Genomic DNA, 20869 nt, shown 5'->3' with positions numbered 1-20869 from the left:
GCCAACACTTGGTTCAAGAATCATGAAAGAAGGTTGTATACTTGGAAGAATCCTGGAGATACTAAAAGGTATCAGATAGATTACATAATGGTAAGACAGACATTTAGGAACCAGGTTTTAAATTGTAAGACATTTCCAGGGGCAGATGTGGATTCTGACCACAATCTATTGGTTATGAACTGCAGATTGAAACTGAAGAAACTGCAAAAAGGCGGGAATTTAAGGAGATGGGACCTGGATAAACTGAAACAACCAGAGGTTGTACAGAGTTTCAGGGAGATCATAAGGGAACAATTGACAGGAATGGGGGAAATAAATACAGTAGAAGAAGAATGGGTAGCTCTGAGGGATGAAGTAGTGAAGGCAGCAGAGGATCAAGTAGGTAAAAAGACGAGGGCTAATAGAAATCCTTGGGTAACAGAAGAAATATTGAATTTAATTGATGAAAGGAGAAAATATAAAAATGCAGTAAGAGAAACAGGCAAAAAGGAATACAAACGTCTCAAAAATGAGATCGACAGGAAGTGCAAAATGGCTAAGCAGGGATGGCTAGAGGACAAATGTAAGGATGTAGAGGCTTGTCTCACTAGGGGTAAGATAGATACCGCCTACAGGAAAATTAAAGAGACCTTTGGAGAGAAGAGAACCACTTGTATGAATATCAAGAGCTCAGATGGCAACCCAGTTCTAAGCAAAGAAGGGAAGGCAGAAAGGTGGAAGGACTATATAGAGCGTTTATACAAGGGCGATGTACTTGAGGACAATATTATGGAAATGGAAGAGGATGTAGATGAAGACGAAATGGGAGATAAGATACTGCGTGAAGAGTTTGACAGAGCACTGAAAGACCTGAGTCGAAACAAGGCCCCGGGAGTAGACAACATTCCATTAGAACTACTGATGGCCTTGGGAGAGCCATTCATGACAAAACTCTACCATCTGGTGAGCAAGATGTATGAGACAGGTGAAATACCCACAGACTTCAAGAAGAATACAACAATTCCAATCCCAAAGAAAGCAGGTGTTGACAGATGTGAAAATTGCCGAACTATCAGTTTAATAAGTCGCAACTGCAAAATACTAACGCGAATTCTTTACAGACGAATGGAAAAACTGGTAGAAGCGGACCTCGGGGAAGATCAGTTTGGATTCCGTAGAAATGTTGGAACAGGTGAGGCAATACTAACCTTACGATTTATCTTAGAAGAAAGATTAAGAAAAGGCAAACCTACGTTTCTAGCATTTGTAGACTTAGAGAAAGCTCTTGACAACGTTAACTGGAATACTCTCTTTCAAATTCTGAAGGTGGCAGGGGTAAAATACAGGGAGCGAAAGGCTATTTACAATTTGTACAGAAACCAGATGGCAGATATAAGAGTCGAGGGGCATGAAAGGGAAGCAGTGGTTGGGAAAGGAGTGAGACAGGGTTGTAGCTTCTCCCCGATGTTATTCAATCTGTATATTGAGCAAGCAGTAAAGGAAACAAAAGAAAAATTCGGATTAGGTATTAAAATTCATGGAGAAGAAGTAAAAACTTTGAGGTTCGCCGATGACATTGTAATTCTGTCAGAGACAGCAAAGGACTTGGAAGAGCAGTTGAACGGAATGGACAGTGTCTTGAAAGGAGGATATAAGATGACCATCAACAAAAGCAAAACGAGGATAATGGAATGTAGTCAAATTAAATCGGGTAATGCTGAGGGGATTAGATTAGGAAATGAGACACTTAAAGTAGTAAAGGAGTTTTGCTATTTAGGGAGTAAAATAACTGATGATGGTAGAAGTAGAGAGGATATAAAATGTAGACTGGCAATGGCAAGGAAATCGTTTCTGAAGAAGAGAAATTTGTTAACATCGAGTGTAGATTTAAGTGTCAGGAAGTCGTTCCTGAAAGTATTTGTATGGAGTGTAGCCATGTATGGAAGTGAAACACGGACGATAACCAGTTTGGACAAGAAGAGAATAGAAGCTTTCGAAATGTGGTGCTACAGAAAAATGCTGAAGATAAGGTGGGTAGATCACGTAACTAATGAGGAGGTAATGAATAGGATTAGGGAGAATAGAAGTTTGTGGCACAACTTGACTAGAAGAAGGTATCGGTTGGTAGGACATGTTTTGAGGCATGAAGGAATCACAAATTTAGCATTGGAGGGCAGCGTGGAGGGTAAAAATCGTAGAGGGAGACCAAGAGATGAATACACTAAGCAGATTCAGAAGGATGTAGGTTGCAGTAGGTACTGGGAGATGAAGAAGCTTGCACAGGATAGAGTAGCATGGAGAGCTGCATCAAACCAGTCTCAAGACTGAAGACCACAACAACAACAAACAGACGCTTAGTCTAGCCACGTCTTCTATAATTGTCAATCGACAGATCATGGACTACAACAAATACTTCCGTACTTCCGTATTTTGTACTCCTGCTAATTAATTGTGTTTTCCTGTTGTAGCTACCAAGTAGTCTTGGCATAGTAGAACCCACGTTTCCACCTCCTTGACTACCTCATATTTGCCACCTCATGTTGATGGACTCGGTTATGGCGGAAGATCGACAGCCATCAAACTAACATCAGCCTTTAATACACATGTGTGTGTGAACACTCAGTGCACTCAACACTCCTAAAGATAGGCCTCCGGAGGCGATGACCTGTTCGTGTGGCAAGGTTAACTCCACGACATCGGCAAGTACGACTGAAATGGCACTGGACGTTGGCGTAGTGACAAAGTGTTGCACGGTCTGACGAATCACGATGCCGACGGAAGGGCGGAAATCCGTCATCTTCCTCGACACCTATACTGCGGGACGGAGGCAAACTGGCGGCGGCTCCATTATACTCCAGGGCCTCAGACGGTCCACTGGAGCTCGAGCATAGCACCTTGACGGTCAAGCGTTATGGTAGACTGGCTGCAGACTACGTACACGTCTTCATGACGGTCATGTCTCCCGACGGCAGTTGCATTTTTCAGCAAGATAATCCACCGTGCCACGAGGCCGGGAGTGTCGTGGAGTGGTTGGTAGAACTTAGCGGCGAGTTCCGATAGATGTGCTGGCCCCTCAGCTCTGGAGATATGAATCCGTTCGAACACATCTGGGATATCTACATCTACATTTACATCTACATCGATACTCCGCAAGCCACCTGACGGTGTGTGGCGGAGGCTACCTTGAGTACCTCTACCGGTTCTCCCTTCTATACCAGTCTCGTATTGTTCGTGGAAAGAAGGATTGTCTGTATGCCTCTGTGTGGGCTCTAATCTCTCTGATTTTATCCTCACGGTCTCTTCGCGAGATATACGTACGTAGCAGGGAGAAATATACTGCTTGGCTCCTCGGTGAAGGTATGTTCTCGAAACTTCAACAAAAGCCCATACCGAACTACTGAGCGTCTCTCCTGCAGAGTTTTCCACTGGAGTTTATCTATCATCTCTGTAACGCTTTCGCGATTACTAAATGATCCTGTAACGAAGCGCGCTGCTCTCCGTTGGATCTTCTCTATCTCTTCTATCAACCCTATCTGGTACGGATCCCACACTGCTGAGCAGTATTCAAGCAGTGGGCGAACAAGCGTACTGTAACCTACTTCCTTTGTTTTCGGATTGCATTTCCTTAGGATTCTTCCAATGAATCTCAGTCTGGCATCTGCTTTACCGACGATCAACTTTATATGATCACTCCATTTTAAATCACTCCTAATGCGTACTCCCAGATAATTTATGGAAGTAACTGCTTCTCCAGTTGCTGACCTGCTATTTTGTAGCTAAATGACAAGGGAACTATCTTTGTATGTATTCGCAGCACATTACACTTGTCTACATTGAGATTCAATTGCCATTCCCTGCACCATGCGTCAATTCGCTGCAGATACTCCTGCATTTCAGTGCAATTTTCCATTGTTACAACTTCTCGATATACCACAGCATCATCCGCAAAAAGCCTCAGTGAACTTCCGATGTCATCCACAAGGTCATTTATGTATATTGCGAATAGCAACGGTCCTACGACACTCCCCTGCGCCACACCTGAAATCACTCTTACTTCGGAAGACTTCTGTCCATTGAGAATGACATGCTGCGTTCTGTTATCTAGGAACTCTTCTATCCAATCACACAATTGGTCTGATAATCCATATGCTCTTACTTTGTTCGTTAAACGACTGTGGAGAACTGTATCAAACGCCTTGCGGAAGTCAAGAAACACGGTATCTACCTGTGAACCCGTGTCTATGGCCCTCTGAGTCTCGTGGACGAATAGCGCAGCGCGAGCTGGGTTTCACACTATCGTCTTTTGACGTGACTTCAGAGATCAACGCCCCATCTCGGATTTTACGGGAATTGGGTGACCTGTGTGCGCAGATGTGGAGCCAACTCTCTCCAGCGGCCTACCGAGGGCTGACTGCTAACATGTCGCGACGCCGTGCCACAGGTGGACATATCGGCTATTATGTAGGTCGTTATAATGTTCTGGCTGATGAGAGTGTGTAGTTACATTGAGGTACGGTAATACGGACAAGAATGCTTTGAGTTTAAAGTGACCTGTGAAGAAACAGTATGAAGACACCTTAAATGTTTATTTGTTGGTTAACGTGCTACGGATGCGTAGAGTGACGCAGAAACTGCCGCGTTACAGTGTTGTGATTTAAATTAGGCGTGCGACACCGGCGAGGCGTGGCAGCCGGAGGAGGCGCCGCCTCCAGCCAAAGCCTTCTAGATACAAGGCCTACACTCAGCGGCCACATTGGCACGTGACGTCAAAAACTGTTGGCCATCTTATCTTTAGTCGGCAGTCCTGTTGGCGTGTGTGTTGTGTTGAAAGTGTGTGCCACGTGAAACTGATATATATTTCATAGTGTATTCGCCTACAGTTCTTCGAGGTATGGGACACATTTGTTGCGTTCCTTCTTGCCAGGGAAATTATAAGTCCCAAAAAGGCATGAAATTGCACATGTTTCGATTTCCCAAATGTGTGAAGTTGAGAAATCGCTGGATTGCAGCTGTTCACAGACATGAATTTCTGTCTACGCATCATTCAAGGGTAAGTAGATGACAAAAAATTTATAGCGTGTCCTTTGTTTCCATTGCACCACATTGCTTTTTAAAAGGAGTTATGTATCATGTATCAGTATAATTTGTTTCTTAATTCTGGACCATTGCTGCAAGGTTAATACGAAGCTGGCTGTGAAATGTCTCATATTTGCAACTATTGTCACACAGGACAGTTATATTAATTAGTGTGGGTCGAAAATGTTTAGTATTCATTATCATTCCTACCAGATTATTGAGTTTCGAGTACTTTTATTTGGAGGAGCTACAGAATGATTTTGTTCAGTTTTACATATGCATTCGGAAATAATTTCAATTTGAGTAAACTACCTTAGAAAAAAAATGGCTGTGAAAACTATGGGACTTAACGTCTGAGCTCATCAGTCGCCTAGATCATAGAACTACTTAAACCTAACTAACCTAAGGACATCACACACATCCATGCCCGAGGCAGGATTCGAACCTGCAACCGTAGCGGTCGCGCGGTTCCAGACTGTAGGGTCTAGAACCGCTCGGGCACCAGCGGCCGGCAAACTACCTTCGAAAATTGCTGTAATGAATTCAGTGTTCGGCAGATTGAGCAGTATACAATGCAGAATTTCGACGTACGTTTATTGTGATTAAATTAACAGCACTCTGTGACACGAATTTCAGTCAAGGATATAGGAGAAACAATGTTTTCATGTTTAAGGTTCTAAAGTTCTGGAGAAACAGCGAAATAAAATACTTTTCGGGTTTTTTGATTTATTAAACATTACGTCAGGAGGTGCTCCATTTCGTCGAATGATTTGAGATTCGTGTGAGGTCAGCAAATTTTGAAGTGGATAGGAAAATTTACGAAAACAACTGGGGAAACAAATTCTTAAATTCTGAAGGAGCTGCAGCTGCTTTATTTAAAACCGAAAACGTCTGCTTGTTGCATATTGCCGATTTTTTACTGCAAGAAAACGTAGCTCCTGAGGTAAAAGACAGAATTTAAAATTACAGTTTGTATTCAAGCCTAGAAACGCGTACTTAAGGCAAATCGTCAAAATGGTTCTACATCTTGAAATAACATAGGGCAGTTTTGTTTATTTACTTTACGCGATGATATAAATTTCCATACTTTCATTACAAGGCCATGCAGAAGAGGAAAGCACGAGAGCCCCTATGCGGTCTCAGCTCTAAAACTCGTAAACTTCGTATAGCTTAACAGGAGCGTTCCGATACAGACGCGGCTATCAGTATGTGACGTCACAAGTGTGGGCGCAGGCCTGTTGTCTAGGTGGTGTTGGTCGCACATTATTAAACATCGCTCGAATCCAAAATCATTAAATATACACTTCTACGTATCTTATAGCAGCATTCACCTCCAAAGACTAACAAGGGGGGGGGGGGGGGGGGGCACGGACGCTTGGAACGCAAATTTGCTGTAAACTTCGCACACTCGTAGGACTCCATGAGGACAACAGAATGTGTAAGCAGCGGCGCGCACTTCCCAAGCGTTACTGAGAAAATCGCAAGACAATTTCGGTCGTCGAATATATATATATATATATATATATATATATATATATATATATATATATATATATATATATATATATCCCTGCGTCGCCATTTTAACCATGAAGCGACTGCAGCCGAGTGTTGACGGCACCGGTAGCGCAGCGTGTTCGGTCAGAGCGTTAGCTTCCCTTTCTATTAAAATAACTGAGTGAACAGAAGAACGAAGTAACTGTACGGGTGTCCTCGGACCTCCGCTCTGAACAACTTCAGCGAACAATGTAAAGCAAAATGGTTTTTTTTTTAGACGCTATTAAAATACAATCGATACTGCATAACCAATTATCAGTGCCGATTTTTAAGGAAGTACTGCGTTATGCCTGGTTTGCTTCCAAACTATCGTCTGAGAGGTTTTTTAAAATGTTAACAAGGTTTGTTTTCCCACAGAAAACGTCAAAAGGCCTTGCGTATGCGGAAACATAGCATTTATTCAATGGAGCTGGTGCCGTTTAACTTTACGTTTTCCATGTTTTTACGAAAAATACTATCCTGCAACTTGTACTCGTAAAGTCGAAAGCGACGATTATTGTACATCTTTCGAAAGCCGTCTGTGCCGGTCAAAACTTGGAGATAACAAGTCGTTTCGGGCTCCTTCCAGGTATAAGGGATTCCTCAAATTACGGACCAGCATACATTTTTACTATGACATTATGCATTTGGTCGTTTACTACAAAAATGGTTCAAATGGCTCTGAGCACTATGCGACTTAACTTCTGAGGTCATCAGTCACCTAGAACTTTGAACTAATTAAACCCAACTAACCTAAGGACATCACACACATCCATGCCCGAGGCAGGATTCGAACCTGCGACCGTAGCGGTCGCGCGGTTCCAGACTGTAGCGCCTACAACCGCACGGCCACCACGGCCACCACGGCCGGCTCTCGTTTACTAGTCGATAGCTATGAATATTACATTATTTGTGATAATAAAAATTAGTAGACTGCCAAATAACATTGTAAATTTAATAAAATTTCATCGGATTACACGTACTTTCCCCACTATATCACTTGTAAAATGAATAATAAAGAAAATAAAAAAAACTGACGAACGCAACTCGTCCAGCGGCTTGAACGCCAAACACTTAAAAAAAACCATTTTGTTCTATATTGTTCGTTCAATTTCTTCAGGGCCGAAGTCCAATGACACCCATTCAGTTTGTCGATCATCCGTTCGCTCAGTTTTTATACTATAAGGGGTAGCTATTATAGTTCGTTGTAACTGTTCGTGGCGAACCTCCCCTGACGCCCGATGAAGTTCATTTTTGAGCCATTCACTCAGTTTTTTCATTACAGAGGGCTGCTAACCCTGTGACCGAACACGCTTATAGTTCGTAGCATTTGGTCTGGGCGGACGTCACAAGACATCCGTCCAAGTTGATCTATGATCCCTTGACTCAGTTTTTTTATTACAGAGAGCACGCAGCCCTCTGACCGAACACGCTGAGCTACCGTGCCGGCACCACTCGGCTGCACCCGCTTCATGGTCAGAATGGCCACGCACGCACGCACACACACACACACACACACACAAACACACACACACACACACATATTCGACGACCGTCTTGCGATTTTCTCATAACGCTTGAGAAGTACGCGCTACTGCTTACACATTTTGTTGTCCTAATGGAGTACTACGATTGTACGAAGTTTGCAGTAAATCCGCATTCCAAACGTCGTGGCCTCCCCTTGTAAGTGTCAAGAGCTAGAACATCTTACAAGTAAGGCGGCCAGAAAGGTGGGACTGAGCATCGCCTATAACAAGACAAAGACATTAAATACCACTGCAGACTCGGAAACAGCGGAAGGCACTGTGCAAACGGTGGACAAATTTAAATACCCGGCAGAATTTACAACAGGAAGGAACAGGAGCAAGGAGGGAATAACAGAGAGGATAAAGAAGATGAGGTCAGCCCTCTGCAAAATAATGTAACCACAGAGGCAAAGATAAGCCACTACAAGGCATCGGTGAGGAACGCGGTATTATATGCTGCTGAAACGATGACACTAGGAAGAAATTGGGCAGAACATTAGCGAAAGAAGAGAGAAAAATACTGAGAAAAATACTAGGTCGAAAAAGAGGTGCAGAGAGGTGGATGCGAAGACCTAGGGAAGAATTGTACCGGAACATGAGAACAATATCCTGGGAAATCAGATTCAAAAGGGCAAGGTTTGCTGGACATGTAGTTAGGATGAGTATGGACAGAATGATGAAGAGAGTGTGGGAAACAACAGGGAGGACAAGGGGAAAGACAGGAACCAACTGGGTTGTTGAACTTCGGAAGGACTGGTTGGAATTGGGGATCAAGGTCGAAGGAAAGGAAAATCGGAGGAACAAATATACACCGACCAAAATGCCGGAGATCAATGGCAGAGAAGAATACAGGAAAAGATTAGAGTGTCACCAGTGGAGCCGACAGGAGAAACAGAAACTGAAGATCTCGGAAGAAGAGCGGGAGAGAAGAAGAGAAAGAATGAAAAGGTTCTGGGAGAAGAAGACGAAAATGCAGTCCAAGAAGGGGCTACCCGTGGTCCTACAGAGGCCGTAGAACAAGTAGAAGAAGAAGAAGAAGAAAGGAATGATCCAATAAGACAGTCGAAACTTGCCCTGGAATTTTTTACACGGCAAGAACACAACGAAAGAGATTCACTGACAAAATTTTAGCTGTTAAGAGGCACTGCAAGTATTTTTTAGAAAATTTTGAAGTTACACATTTTTTCCGCACGAACAACAGCTTATAACAGCGGTTTGTACAGCCCTAGAGCGCGATTCGGCGAATCACTAACGGAGCGTCCCGTAGCGGAATTATCCGGAGTCCACAGACAGCAATGTTAAGCACCTAAAGCCTGGTTTACAATGGAGCGAATGGAAGTGAACATGTGCGAATGAGTATCTGCAGAAAATTCACTACCATTCGCCTGAATATGGGTAGAATCGTTCACACTAAAGGGAATCGGAGGTAACGAACATAGCCTATGAACTCTGTGTTATTAGTTTTTACTTTTTGTAGCTAATATTCAGCATACTGCATACAACTCTACCTTGTTAGAGCCACAATGCAAAACTTTGATATTCAGTGAGGATTATTTTGCATGGCAAGCGCACTGTTCTTGACATAGTATGCAAAATGACGCAGGGAAGGAAGAATTCAAGTATCTGAATTTCTATGCAGTCGTGACATGCGTGGAAATCGTGCACTTTACACGGAATTGCTACTCCATCTCTCCTTAACACTGGTCCAAAATTTTTCTTGTATGTCGGCTGCCTTTTTCCCCTCGCTTCTCATCACCATTGAGGCGATATTTATAAACAGAACACCAATTACCGACGACGAGCATCATCACACGGGGTGGCATAGCTAGCGTTTCCACTACGCGCGTAAGGTCTAATGGTCATATTCTTTTTTTGTATCTTTTTTTTTTCTAAACAAAAATGGTCTGGTGGCAAAACGCGCCTTCGTGATCCAGAGAGCGCAGGATCACATCCTGTTCACACCAAAACATATTCACTGTGATTTTTAACCGAGCATTCACTTCTCACAGATGTTGGAGTGGCCACGAAACATATGTGAATCGGATTCCACGTTAAACTGCAGGTCTCCATTTTCTGATAGGTAACCGGGGAAGGCTAGGGACACGTAAGTAGATGCAGTGGCAACCAGCTGAAAGGCCTGCAAGAGGCAGACCAGACAGAATTCTGTTTTGCTCGTGCTTATTACCTTCTTTGTTCCGGTGAAAACCTGGCTGAAAGTATACAAATACTTTTTTGAATAATATCGACATTCTTGCACGTGTAATTCTGATAAACGTGGCTACTAGAGACAATAAAATCATGGCAGTGTTTGAAGTCACAGACGGCTTCCATCAGTGAGGATTTCTAATTTGTTGAAATGAAATGTGTCTGACAGTTCTACATTTTACAACAATTCCTGTAGACCATTCCTTATAATACTGTTTGAATATTGTACATTTGGCCATCAGTGAAACTGTTTATTGCCTGCAGTCGTCACAAAAATGCGAAGTGTCTATTGAATGACAAAAATAAACATTTTTCTTGCACCAGGCACACCGGGCAGACGAGAAACTCAAGCATTCAGGCGCTTCGTAGTAACGATTAGTTTTCTTTAGAAAGAACTGTGGCCGGCCGCGGTGGCCGAGCGGTTCTAGGCGCTCAGTCCGGAACCGCGCGACTGCTACGGTCGCAGGTTCGAATCCTGCCTCGGGCATGGATGTGTGTGATGTCCTTAGGTTAGTTAGGTTAAAGTAGTTCTAAGTTCTAGGGTACTGATGACCACAAATGTTAAGTCCCATAGTACTCAGAGCCATTTGAACCATTTTGAACAGAACTGGGATGGAGTCAGAAACGGTCCCGGCCATTGTTCTGCATATTGCGCTGCGTACCAGGCATACTTGATCAAATTCGTAAAGTGTGGCGTAGAAAACTGGTAAGGCACAAATGACTGGAGTTTAAGAATACTGTTCCGCTGATAAGTCTGAAATGAGAGAAAGATATATCGGAAATTATGTTATCTGATAATTTCTTGAAAAATGCGCTCCTCTCTGTGATGCAGCGTCAAGGGTAACCGCAGCCATGGTCTCCGAGCCGATAGTCGATGCTGCTGCAAACATCGTCGAACTGTTCGTGCAGATGGTTATTGTCTTGCAAACGTCCCCACCTGTTGACTCAGGGATCGAGACGTGGCTGCACGATCCATTACAGCCATGCGGATAAGATGCCTGTCATCTCGACTGCTAGTGATACGAGGCCGTTGGCATCCAGTACGGCGTTCCGTATTACCCTCCTGAACCCACCGATTCCATATTCTGCTAACAGTCATTGGATCTCGACCAACGCGAGCAGCAATGTCGCGATACGATAAAACGCAATCGCAATAGGCTACAATCCGACCTTTATAAAAGTCGGAAACGTGATGGTACGCATTTCTCCTCCTTGCACGAGGCATCACAACAACGTTTCACCAGGCAACACCGGTCAGTTTTTTATTCCCTTTGGCGCATATTTCTTACTTCATGCAGTTTGTTCCACCATTTGTACCGTTCACGATCCGACTTTACCAAACGAAAACGCCTTTGCACACTGCGTTAACTTGAAGCATTTTTACCCTCCTTCGTTTAACCAACATTTCATTGTCTTTTCATTGTCTCCGAAAGCTGTTGCAGTACGTTTTTTACTTTTAGGCTTGGAAGGTATTCTTCTTGACAACTATTACTGGCACAACTGACGTCGTCCGAACCACAATTCATCGAATCGTCACACTTATTTCCTACTTATTTTAACGTATCCACATTTTCAGACGAAATGTCGATATCATTTGAATGAATGTCGACCACATCAACTAACAAGTGACACATTGTACGTCCTCAGGAGAAGTAGATGATTTCGGCTGGAAACCCTTGTTCTTCGTATCTAATCATTGTTAAATTCAGAACGTTAATTGGTTTCCACATTACTGTGAAACTGGAAGAAAAAAAGGTAATATTAGCAGGCATGCCTTGAGAAAATACAATAAATATTAATTCAGCTTTGTCTGTATTGTCATTACTTACCATTACTGCAAAAAAGCAACTGATAAGTTTGTAACAGATGTTACTTGAGCGGCTAATTCGAGAGAGTAGTAACTGCGTACTGTAGTATCAGAGAAACTATCAACGAACAGTAACCTGGAACGTCCTTTACAAGTTGCGATCAGTTTGTGTCGTGTTTCCTGTTGACAAATGTACCGCCGACCTCGGCTGTGTGTGTGTGTGTGTGTGTGTGTGTGTGTGTGTGTGTGTGTGCGTGTGCCTAGTTGCGCATGCGCACTTGCTATAGCGCCAGTAGGCGTGTACATTTCTACTGCCGCCTGGAGTGCTACGAATTTGGCAATTTTCAGCTATTTTTTTAATACTTGCAGTGCTTCTTTGCAGCTAAAATTTTTACAGAGCATTTCTTTCGTTATCTTCTTCCTGTGTAAAAAATTTCAGGGTACGTTTCGGCATGTCTTATTGGACCATTCCCTTGTTAGACCAGTACTACACTATCATATTTCTTTGTCAAGGTTGATATGCCAAATATTTATGTCAAAGAAATTTGATGGTTTAATAGGGATCTTTGTCAAACTTCGCCTGTCGTCAAATAAATATGACCAAATCTGGGGCCTCGCCGTAGATTTGATCATAAATGCGAAATGTAACCGCTTCGAGCGCTGGCGTCGTTACAGCTATTTGATGTCTCTGCAGTGTGTTTGTAAACATGGCTGCAAAGTTGGTTTGTTCTTTCGACTATTTTTCTTTTTTTTTTTTTAGATTAACTTGCTTTGACTAGGGTAGTGGGATGGGCAAGGGACACAGTGCGTGCTGTTTATTGTGTGTTGATAGACAGGTGAAATATGCTGAAGGCGGCTTCATGTCCACAGTTATAGCTACCGCCATCCACCTCGACACCTGGAAACGTCCGGGCAGCTTTTCAGCAAGCCGGAATAGAGGAAGTGGTCCCACTCTAAAATAAAAAATTCTTTCGTAGCTTTTCATCCTACTTTGTCTATTTTTGAACTTAATAAGCGTTTCATCTGTTTCCTGCTTTTTATTAATTTTGTAGTTGTTGGGACACTAATTCCATTAAATAAATTATTCGAAATTAAAAATAGCTCTTACTGCACATACAGTATACTAAACATTTATTTACTTTCACATATTCCCTCTTCAATGCTTTATAAATCGCTTCAGACGTTTCTGGAATTATTTTTGTTAGTATGTAATGTGATATTCGAGTGCTTTGTTGTAAACTAGAGTAGCGCTCTATTGTATCAAGAAGTGCCACAGTTTGCCTGTCTTCTGCCCATATAGCATTTCTCAAGAAAGTATTCGGTTTTGTAATATGAGAAGCCACTTTACTGAGCAAATACTGACATACACTCTCATCCATTCGTAAGTAATTCACATATTAAGACTTGCCTTCCTCCACTTGCAGATTTCGTCAGAAATTTTGCTGAATGCTTTTACTATCTCGACGTAATACCTAGCGCTCCATCCAAGTATGTTTTCTTTTTCTCTACCGCTTTCTTACAGACACATGTACAATGCCATTGCGCTACTATCAACTACCGCGCATAATAACAAGTTGTCTGCCATCTTGACATTTGACGAGAAATACGACAACAGTGTAACACCCCTTTTTAGCGCCCCGTCTAAGGTCTTCGTCAAGAAATTTTACGAATATTTGATCATATTTCTTTGTCAATGAAATATGACTGTGTAATACCGGCCTTACTGCGTTCCCAAATACTCACTGCAGCTCAGAAAACCCAAAAAGTAACCCACTCAAGGTTTTTCTTCGCGGAAAGTTGTTTATTACGTTTGCTGTTTTAGCTTTTATGTTCAGATGACTTACTCTAACGAAGAGAGAGGGAAACCATTTCGTTGTGCATTTCAGGAATCTCTGGCGTTATTGTAGAAATAATTTTAGCATCGCTCAATCACACTAAGCGATATGTCGCCCATGGAAACTGCAAAAGTAGCTTCAGACTTGTTTATTCCATTGAACCAGACAACTGGAGGAGAAGTAAGCCTCTGTCTGGAGATCCAGTTATCAGCCACCGGTGGTGTATTCTAAATCGAGCAGAAGTTCCTCTGAGAGTGAACTCAACGAACTGTCTACGTAAGACCTAATCTAGCTCGGTGTGAAACGCTGCTTCATTTGTTGTTTTGTTACAAAAGAAAACTGCCAATTGACAGTAAATAATGAAAATGTGAAGTCATCTACACGAGTACTAAGAGGAATCCGCTAGATTCCTGACACGAGATGAATCACACAATTCTGAAGACTGAGTATTCAACTGAATACTTCGGGATTACAGTAACGAATGACTTTAGTTGCAACGATCACGTAATACTATTGTGGATAAAACAAATTATAGATTGCGTTTTGCCAGCAGAACACTAACAACATGCAGCAGGGCTGTTTCACTATGCCTGTCCGTCCTTTTTTTGGAGAAATTGCTGTATAGTGTAGGATTCACATCACGTAGGATTGTCGGAGAGCATCAACAAAGTTCAAAGGAGGCCAGGTCGTTCTGTGTTATCGAGAAATAGGGGAGAGAGTGCCGGGGATACGATACGGGAATTAGGATGTTGGTGATAAAAACAAAGGCATTTTCCGCTGTGGTAGTATCTTCTCATGAAATTTCAATCGCCATTTTTCTCCTCCGAATGCGAAAACATTTTTTGGTGGGCACCTACATTGGGAGAAATGATCGTAGTAATAAAAATAAGAGAAATCAGAGCTAGCAAGGAAATATTTAAATGTCCGTTATTCCGGCACGCTGTTTGAGGGTGGAATGGCGCAGAAGTAGCTCGGAGGTGGTTCGATGAACCCTCTACCGGGCACTTAGCTGCGAAATGCGGAGTAGTCGTGTGGATGTAGCAGAAGCACATCTGTTTACTTCCACGGCATATTACGAATACTTGGCTTCCTGGACCGTGTTACTTATTTTCAAAGTGTAGTTTCCCCTCCTTGGCAGTTTATCTTAGTTTTTAATCTTTCTATTTCGTGTCTATTTCACGTTTAGCAGTAATATCTAGGTCAGGAACTACCTCTTGCTGGTCGACCGAAGTAATTGAATTTTCGGTGTAGATACAGCTCCTGGACCAGAAAAAAAAAAAAAAAAAAAAAATGCTGCGCGAATAATTCCAAAGCCGCTAATATACAGGAACGTGTTTCTAAAGAGTATGAATATCTGGCAGTTTACGTACGTTCTCCTTACTGGTGCTTGCCGTCACCTCTAATGCGACTCCACGTTAATTTGGGTTGTTTTTTGATGGCAAAAAACCCGTTACTTATCTTTTCAAAGAAAATCCAAAAGCTGTTTTTTAAGCCCCGTTCATAATCTTCGAGAGGGAAACGATCTCTACAAATCCGTGCATTATACACATTAAAAGGAGCAGTGCTTTTACAGCACCCATTTGCGGTGAAGTTCCCTCATCTTTTGGAAATGAATGGTAAATGACACCCGCTGTTTTATATGAAGCATTTTTGCATTTAGCAACAGCACAATGATTTTTCACTTTTTGCTCATAGTACTGCAAATCGACCAGCAAGAAGAATAGCTAATAAGCAAATTGCGTTCTACTTGATTCGACGCCGGCATTTCAGAGTTCGCCTGCCTCAACGACGCGCGTCTAGCGCTCACGCCTTCCGCTCCTCGCTTCCCGTATTGCTGATGACGTCACGCCGCTTCACCTGTCAGCCACGTGGCCTGCCGCACTTCTCGCGACCTGCCACTGCCACCGGCCTTCCAGCAAAACAGAGCTTTTCACAAATTCTCGTGTTGTCAGATTCTGCCTCTCATGTTTCAACTAGTAACACTAAATAAGACTGCTTCTGAAGCCTTGGCGCACGAACAAAAATAATCTACTATGAATGTGAACTACATGTGAGCTTAGCAGGTTAATTGATGTCTGCTTTTGAAATTTCATGGTATGTGTTTGATCTGTTGTCTCTTTTAGTTCTGAAAATAACATTCCAAGAGATTTGGATATGGACTAAAACTAAATAAGACTGTAAAATGTACACTGAATCGCCAAAGAAACTGGTATAGGCATGCGTATTCAGATACAGAGATACGTAAACAGGCAGAATACGGTGCTGCGGTCGGCAACACCTGTATCAGACAAGTGTCTGGTACAGTTTTTAGATCGGTCACTGTTGCTACAGTGACAGGTTACCAAGATTTAAGTGACTTTGCACGCGGTGTGATAACCGGCGCACGAGCGATGGGGCACAGCATCTCTGAGGTAGCGATGAAGTGAGGATTTTCTCTTATGAGCATTCCACGAGTGAACCGTGATTATCAGGAATCCTTTGTTGTTGTTGTTGTTGTTGTCTTCAGAATTGAGACTGGTCTGAAGCAGCTCTCCATGCTACTCTATCCTGTGCAAGCTTCTTCATCTCCCAGTACGTACTAAAGCCTACATCCTGAATCTGCTTGGTGTATTCATCTCTTTGTCTCCCTCTACGATTTTTAACCTCCACGCTGCCCTCCAATACTAAACTGGTGATCCCTTGATGCCTCAGAACCTGTCGTACCAACCGATCCCTTCTTCTAGTCAAGTTCTACCACAAACTCCTCTTCTCCCCAATCCTATACTATACCTCCTCATTAGTTGTGTGATCTACCCATCTAATCTTCAGCATTCTTCTGTAGCACCACATTTCGAAAGCTTCTGTTCTCTTCTTGTCTAAACTCTTTATCGTCCACGTTTCACTTCCATACATGGCTACACTCCATAGAAATACTTTCAGAAACGACTTCCTGACACTTAAATCTATACTCGATGTTAACAAATTCCCCTTCTTCAGAAACGCTTTCCTTGCCATTGCCAGTCTACATTTCATATCCTCTACTTCGACCATCATCAGTTATTGTGCTCCCCAAATAGCAAAACTCATTTACTACTTCAAGTGGCTCATTTCCTAATCTAATTCCCTCAGCATCACCCGACTTAATTCGACTACATTCCATCATCCTCGTTTTGCTTTTGTTGATCTTCATTTTATATCCTCCTTTCAAGACACTATCCATTTCGTTCATCTGCTCTTCCAAGTCCTTTGCTGTCGCTGACAGAATTACAATGTCATCGGCGAAACTCAAAGTTTTTATTTCCTCTCCATGGACTTTAATACCTACTCCGAATTTTTCTTTTGTTTCCACTACTGCTTGCTCAGTATACTGATTGAATAGCATCGGGGAGAGGCTACAACCCTGTCTCACTCCCTTCTCAACCACAGCTTCCCTTTCATGCCCCTCGACTCATAGCTGCCATCTGGTTTTTGTACAAATCGTAAATAACCTTTCGCTCCCTGGTTACCCTTGCCACCTTCAGAATTTGAAAGAGAGTACTCCAGTCAACATTGTCAGAAGCTTTTCTAAGTCTACAAATGCTACAAACGTAGGTTTGCCTTTTCTTAATCTATTTTCTAAGATAAGTCGTAGGGTCAGTATTTCCTCAATTTTTTCAACATTTCTACGGAATCCAAACTGATCCTCCCCGAGGTCGGCTTCTACCAGTTTTTCCATTCGTCTGTAAAGAATTCGAGTTAATATTTTGCAGTTGTGACTTATTAAACTGATAGTTCGGTAATTTTCACAACTGTCAACACCTGCTTTCTTTGGGATTGGAATTATTGTATTCCTCTTGAAGTCTGAGGCTATTTCGCCTGTCTTATACATTTTGCTCACCAGATGGTAGAGTTTTGTCAGGGCCGGCACTCCCAAGACCGTCAGGAGTTCTAATGGAATGTTGTCTACTCCCGGGGCCTTCTTTCGACTTAGGTCTTTCAGTGCTCTATCAAACTCTTCACGCAGTATCGTATCTTCCATTTCATCTTCATCTACGTCCTCTTCCATTTCCATAATATTGTCCTCAAGTACATCGTCCTTGTATAGACCCTCTATATATTCCTTCCACCTTTCTGCTTTCCCTTCTTTGCTTAGAACTGGGTTTCCATCTCAGCTCTTCATATTCATACAAGTGGTTCTCTTTTCTCCAAAGATCTCTTTAATTTTCTTGTAGGTAGTATCTATCATACCCCTAGTGAGGTATGCCTCTATATCCTTACATTTGTCCTCTAGCCATCCCTGCTTAGCCATTTTGCATTTCCTGTCTATCTCATTTTTGAGACGTTTGTATTCCTTTTTGCCTACTTCATTTACTGTATTTTTATATTTTCTCCTTTCATCAATTAAATTCAGTATTTCTTCTGTCACCCAAGGATTTCTACTAGCCGTCGTCTTTTTACCTACTTGACCCTCTCCTGCCTTCACTACTTCATCCCTCAAAGCTACCCATTCTTCTTCTACTGTATTTATTTCTCCCATTCCTGTCAATTGTTCCCTTATGCTTTCCCTGAAACTCTGTACAACCTCTGGTTTAGCCAGTTTATCCAGGTCCTATCTCCTTAAATTCCCACCTTTTTGCAGTTTCTTTAGTTGTAATCTACAGTTCATAACCAATAGATTGTGGGCAGATTCCACATGTGCCCCTGGAAATGTCTTACAATTTAAAACCTGGTTCCTAAATCTCTGTCTGATCATTATATAATCTGTCTGAAACCTTCCAGTATCTCCGGGCCTCTTACACGTATACAACCTTATTTCATGATTCTTGGACCAGGTGGTAGCTATGATTAAGTTATGCTCTATGCAAAATTCTACCTGGCGGCTACCTCTTTCGTTCCTCATCCCCATTCCACATTCACCAATTTTTCCTTCTCTTCCTTTTCCTACTACCGAATTCCAGTCACCAATCACTATTAAATTTTCGTCTCCCTTCACTATCTGAATAATTTCTTTTATCTCATCATACATTTCTTCAATTCCTTCGTCATCTGCAGAGTTAGTCGGAATCCGATAAAACATAAAATGTCCGACGTCCCTGCGGCCAGAAAGAGATCCTGCAAGAACGAGACCAAAGACGATTGAAGAGAATCGTTCAATGTGACAGAAGTGCTAATTGCTGCAGATTGCAATGTTGTGCCATCAACAAGTGACAGCGTGCGAACCATTCGACGAAACATCATCGATATGGGCTTTCAGAGCCGAAGGCCCACTCCTGTACCCTTGATGACTGCACGACACAAAGCTTTACGCCTCGCCTGGACCCGTCAACACGGACATTACGCCTCGTATGGGCCGGTCACTGGACTGCTGATGACTGGAAACATGTTCCCTGGTCGCACGAGTCTCGTTTCAAAGTGTATCGAGCGGAAGGACGTGCACAGGTATGGAGACAACCTTATGAATCTATGGACCCTTCGTATCAGCAGGCAAATGTTCAAGCTGGTGCAGGCTCTGTATTGGTGTGGGCCGTGTGCAGTTGGAGTGATATCGGACCCATGATACGTCTAGGTACGAATCTGACCCGTGACACGTACGTAAGCATCCTGTCTGATCACCTGCATCGATTCATGTACATTGTGCATTCGAACGGACGTGGGAAATTCCAGCAGGACAATGCGGCACCCCACACATCCGGAATTTCTACAGACTTGCTCCAGGTATACTCTTCTGAGTTTACACACTTCTGGTGGCCACCAGATTCTCCACACGTGAACGTTATTGAGCATGTCTGGGATGGCCTGCAACGTACTGTTCAAAAGAGATCTCCACCCCTTCATACTCTTACGGATTTATGGAAATGACGTCAGTTCCCTCCAGCACTACTTCAGACATTAGTCGAGTCCATGCCACGTCGTGTTGCGGCACTTCTGCGTGCCGCTTGGGCCCTACATGATATTAGGCAAATGTACCAGTTTCCTTGGCTCTTCAGTGTATAAACATGCTTCGTAAGTATTATAGACTGGTGGGGATAGACGACACTTAAGATATTGTCAGTCAGATTACTAACTTGAACCATGGGCCATACATCCCGATCTGTAGTTAGATTTCGATTTCTGAGATATTTCTGTTACCTTTCGGGGAGGGAGGGGGGGGGGGGGGCAACTGTGTCATTTTCATTTCATACCACTGCCAAAATTCCTTAATTCCACTTCCAAAACTCCTTAATTCATGCATATTCTGGAAACATTTAGTGACACGATGTGTACCATTACAGACATGGATCCTTTCCCAGACAGACTGGTTTCACCCTTAGACATCTTTGCTCTAGAGCGCTATCATCGCTGACGGGGAAGCCCCATTGTATGAGAAGTGTGTGGTCTGGCTCCTGCCGGTTTTCGCTGATGCAGTTAGTGAGTTCAGCCTCAGCAAGCCTGCAAGGTAGTGCTCGTTTCTCCGGTACTCGCACACCACGCGGTCGTGTGTAAATATGAAACAGTTTTGGGGAAAGAGCCCTCATAAAGAGACGATTGTGAGTGAGGGTATCTTGTGAGATCGGGTACAGAAGTTAAAATTCAATGGAACTGCGGATTTTCAAAGTCAGAAAGGACTGTTAAATTAAATCCAACCGTAAAGAACCTACCAGCAATGGCAAACTCGATTCAGGCGATGTTAAGTAAGTGAATGTGAATGCAGAGTGTGTGGTTAGGCTTGTAGGTACAGTCTTGCTGGTGTTTGAAATAATACTTTTAACCTCATAGTATTAACGATAGCATTTTGATGCGAATTATGAACAGAATTATTGGAGTTGTAGACAGACCGTGTGTCAGCAGGCAAATGATAGGCAACTTTCCCGAAGCGCCATGTGTTATCTTGACTGTGAGTTCGCCCTCCTAGCTGTCGTATCTATTTCAGACAGACAGAAATACGTGTTGTGTCGTATAGAAGGAGG

At 42.8% G+C, this 20869-nt stretch overlaps 1 protein-coding gene across 2 annotated transcripts in view; it reads right to left on the bottom strand.

Moving 5' to 3' along the window:
- Positions 1 to 20869, bottom strand: part of LOC124803052 — a 594138-nt gene that overhangs the window by 222403 nt on the left and 350866 nt on the right. The window lies entirely within an intron of this gene.

This window comes from Schistocerca piceifrons, chromosome 6, assembly GCF_021461385.2.
Source record: "Schistocerca piceifrons isolate TAMUIC-IGC-003096 chromosome 6, iqSchPice1.1, whole genome shotgun sequence".
Lineage (NCBI taxonomy): Eukaryota > Metazoa > Arthropoda > Insecta > Orthoptera > Acrididae > Schistocerca > Schistocerca piceifrons.
This window is presented reverse-complemented; position numbering and strand designations above follow the sequence as displayed.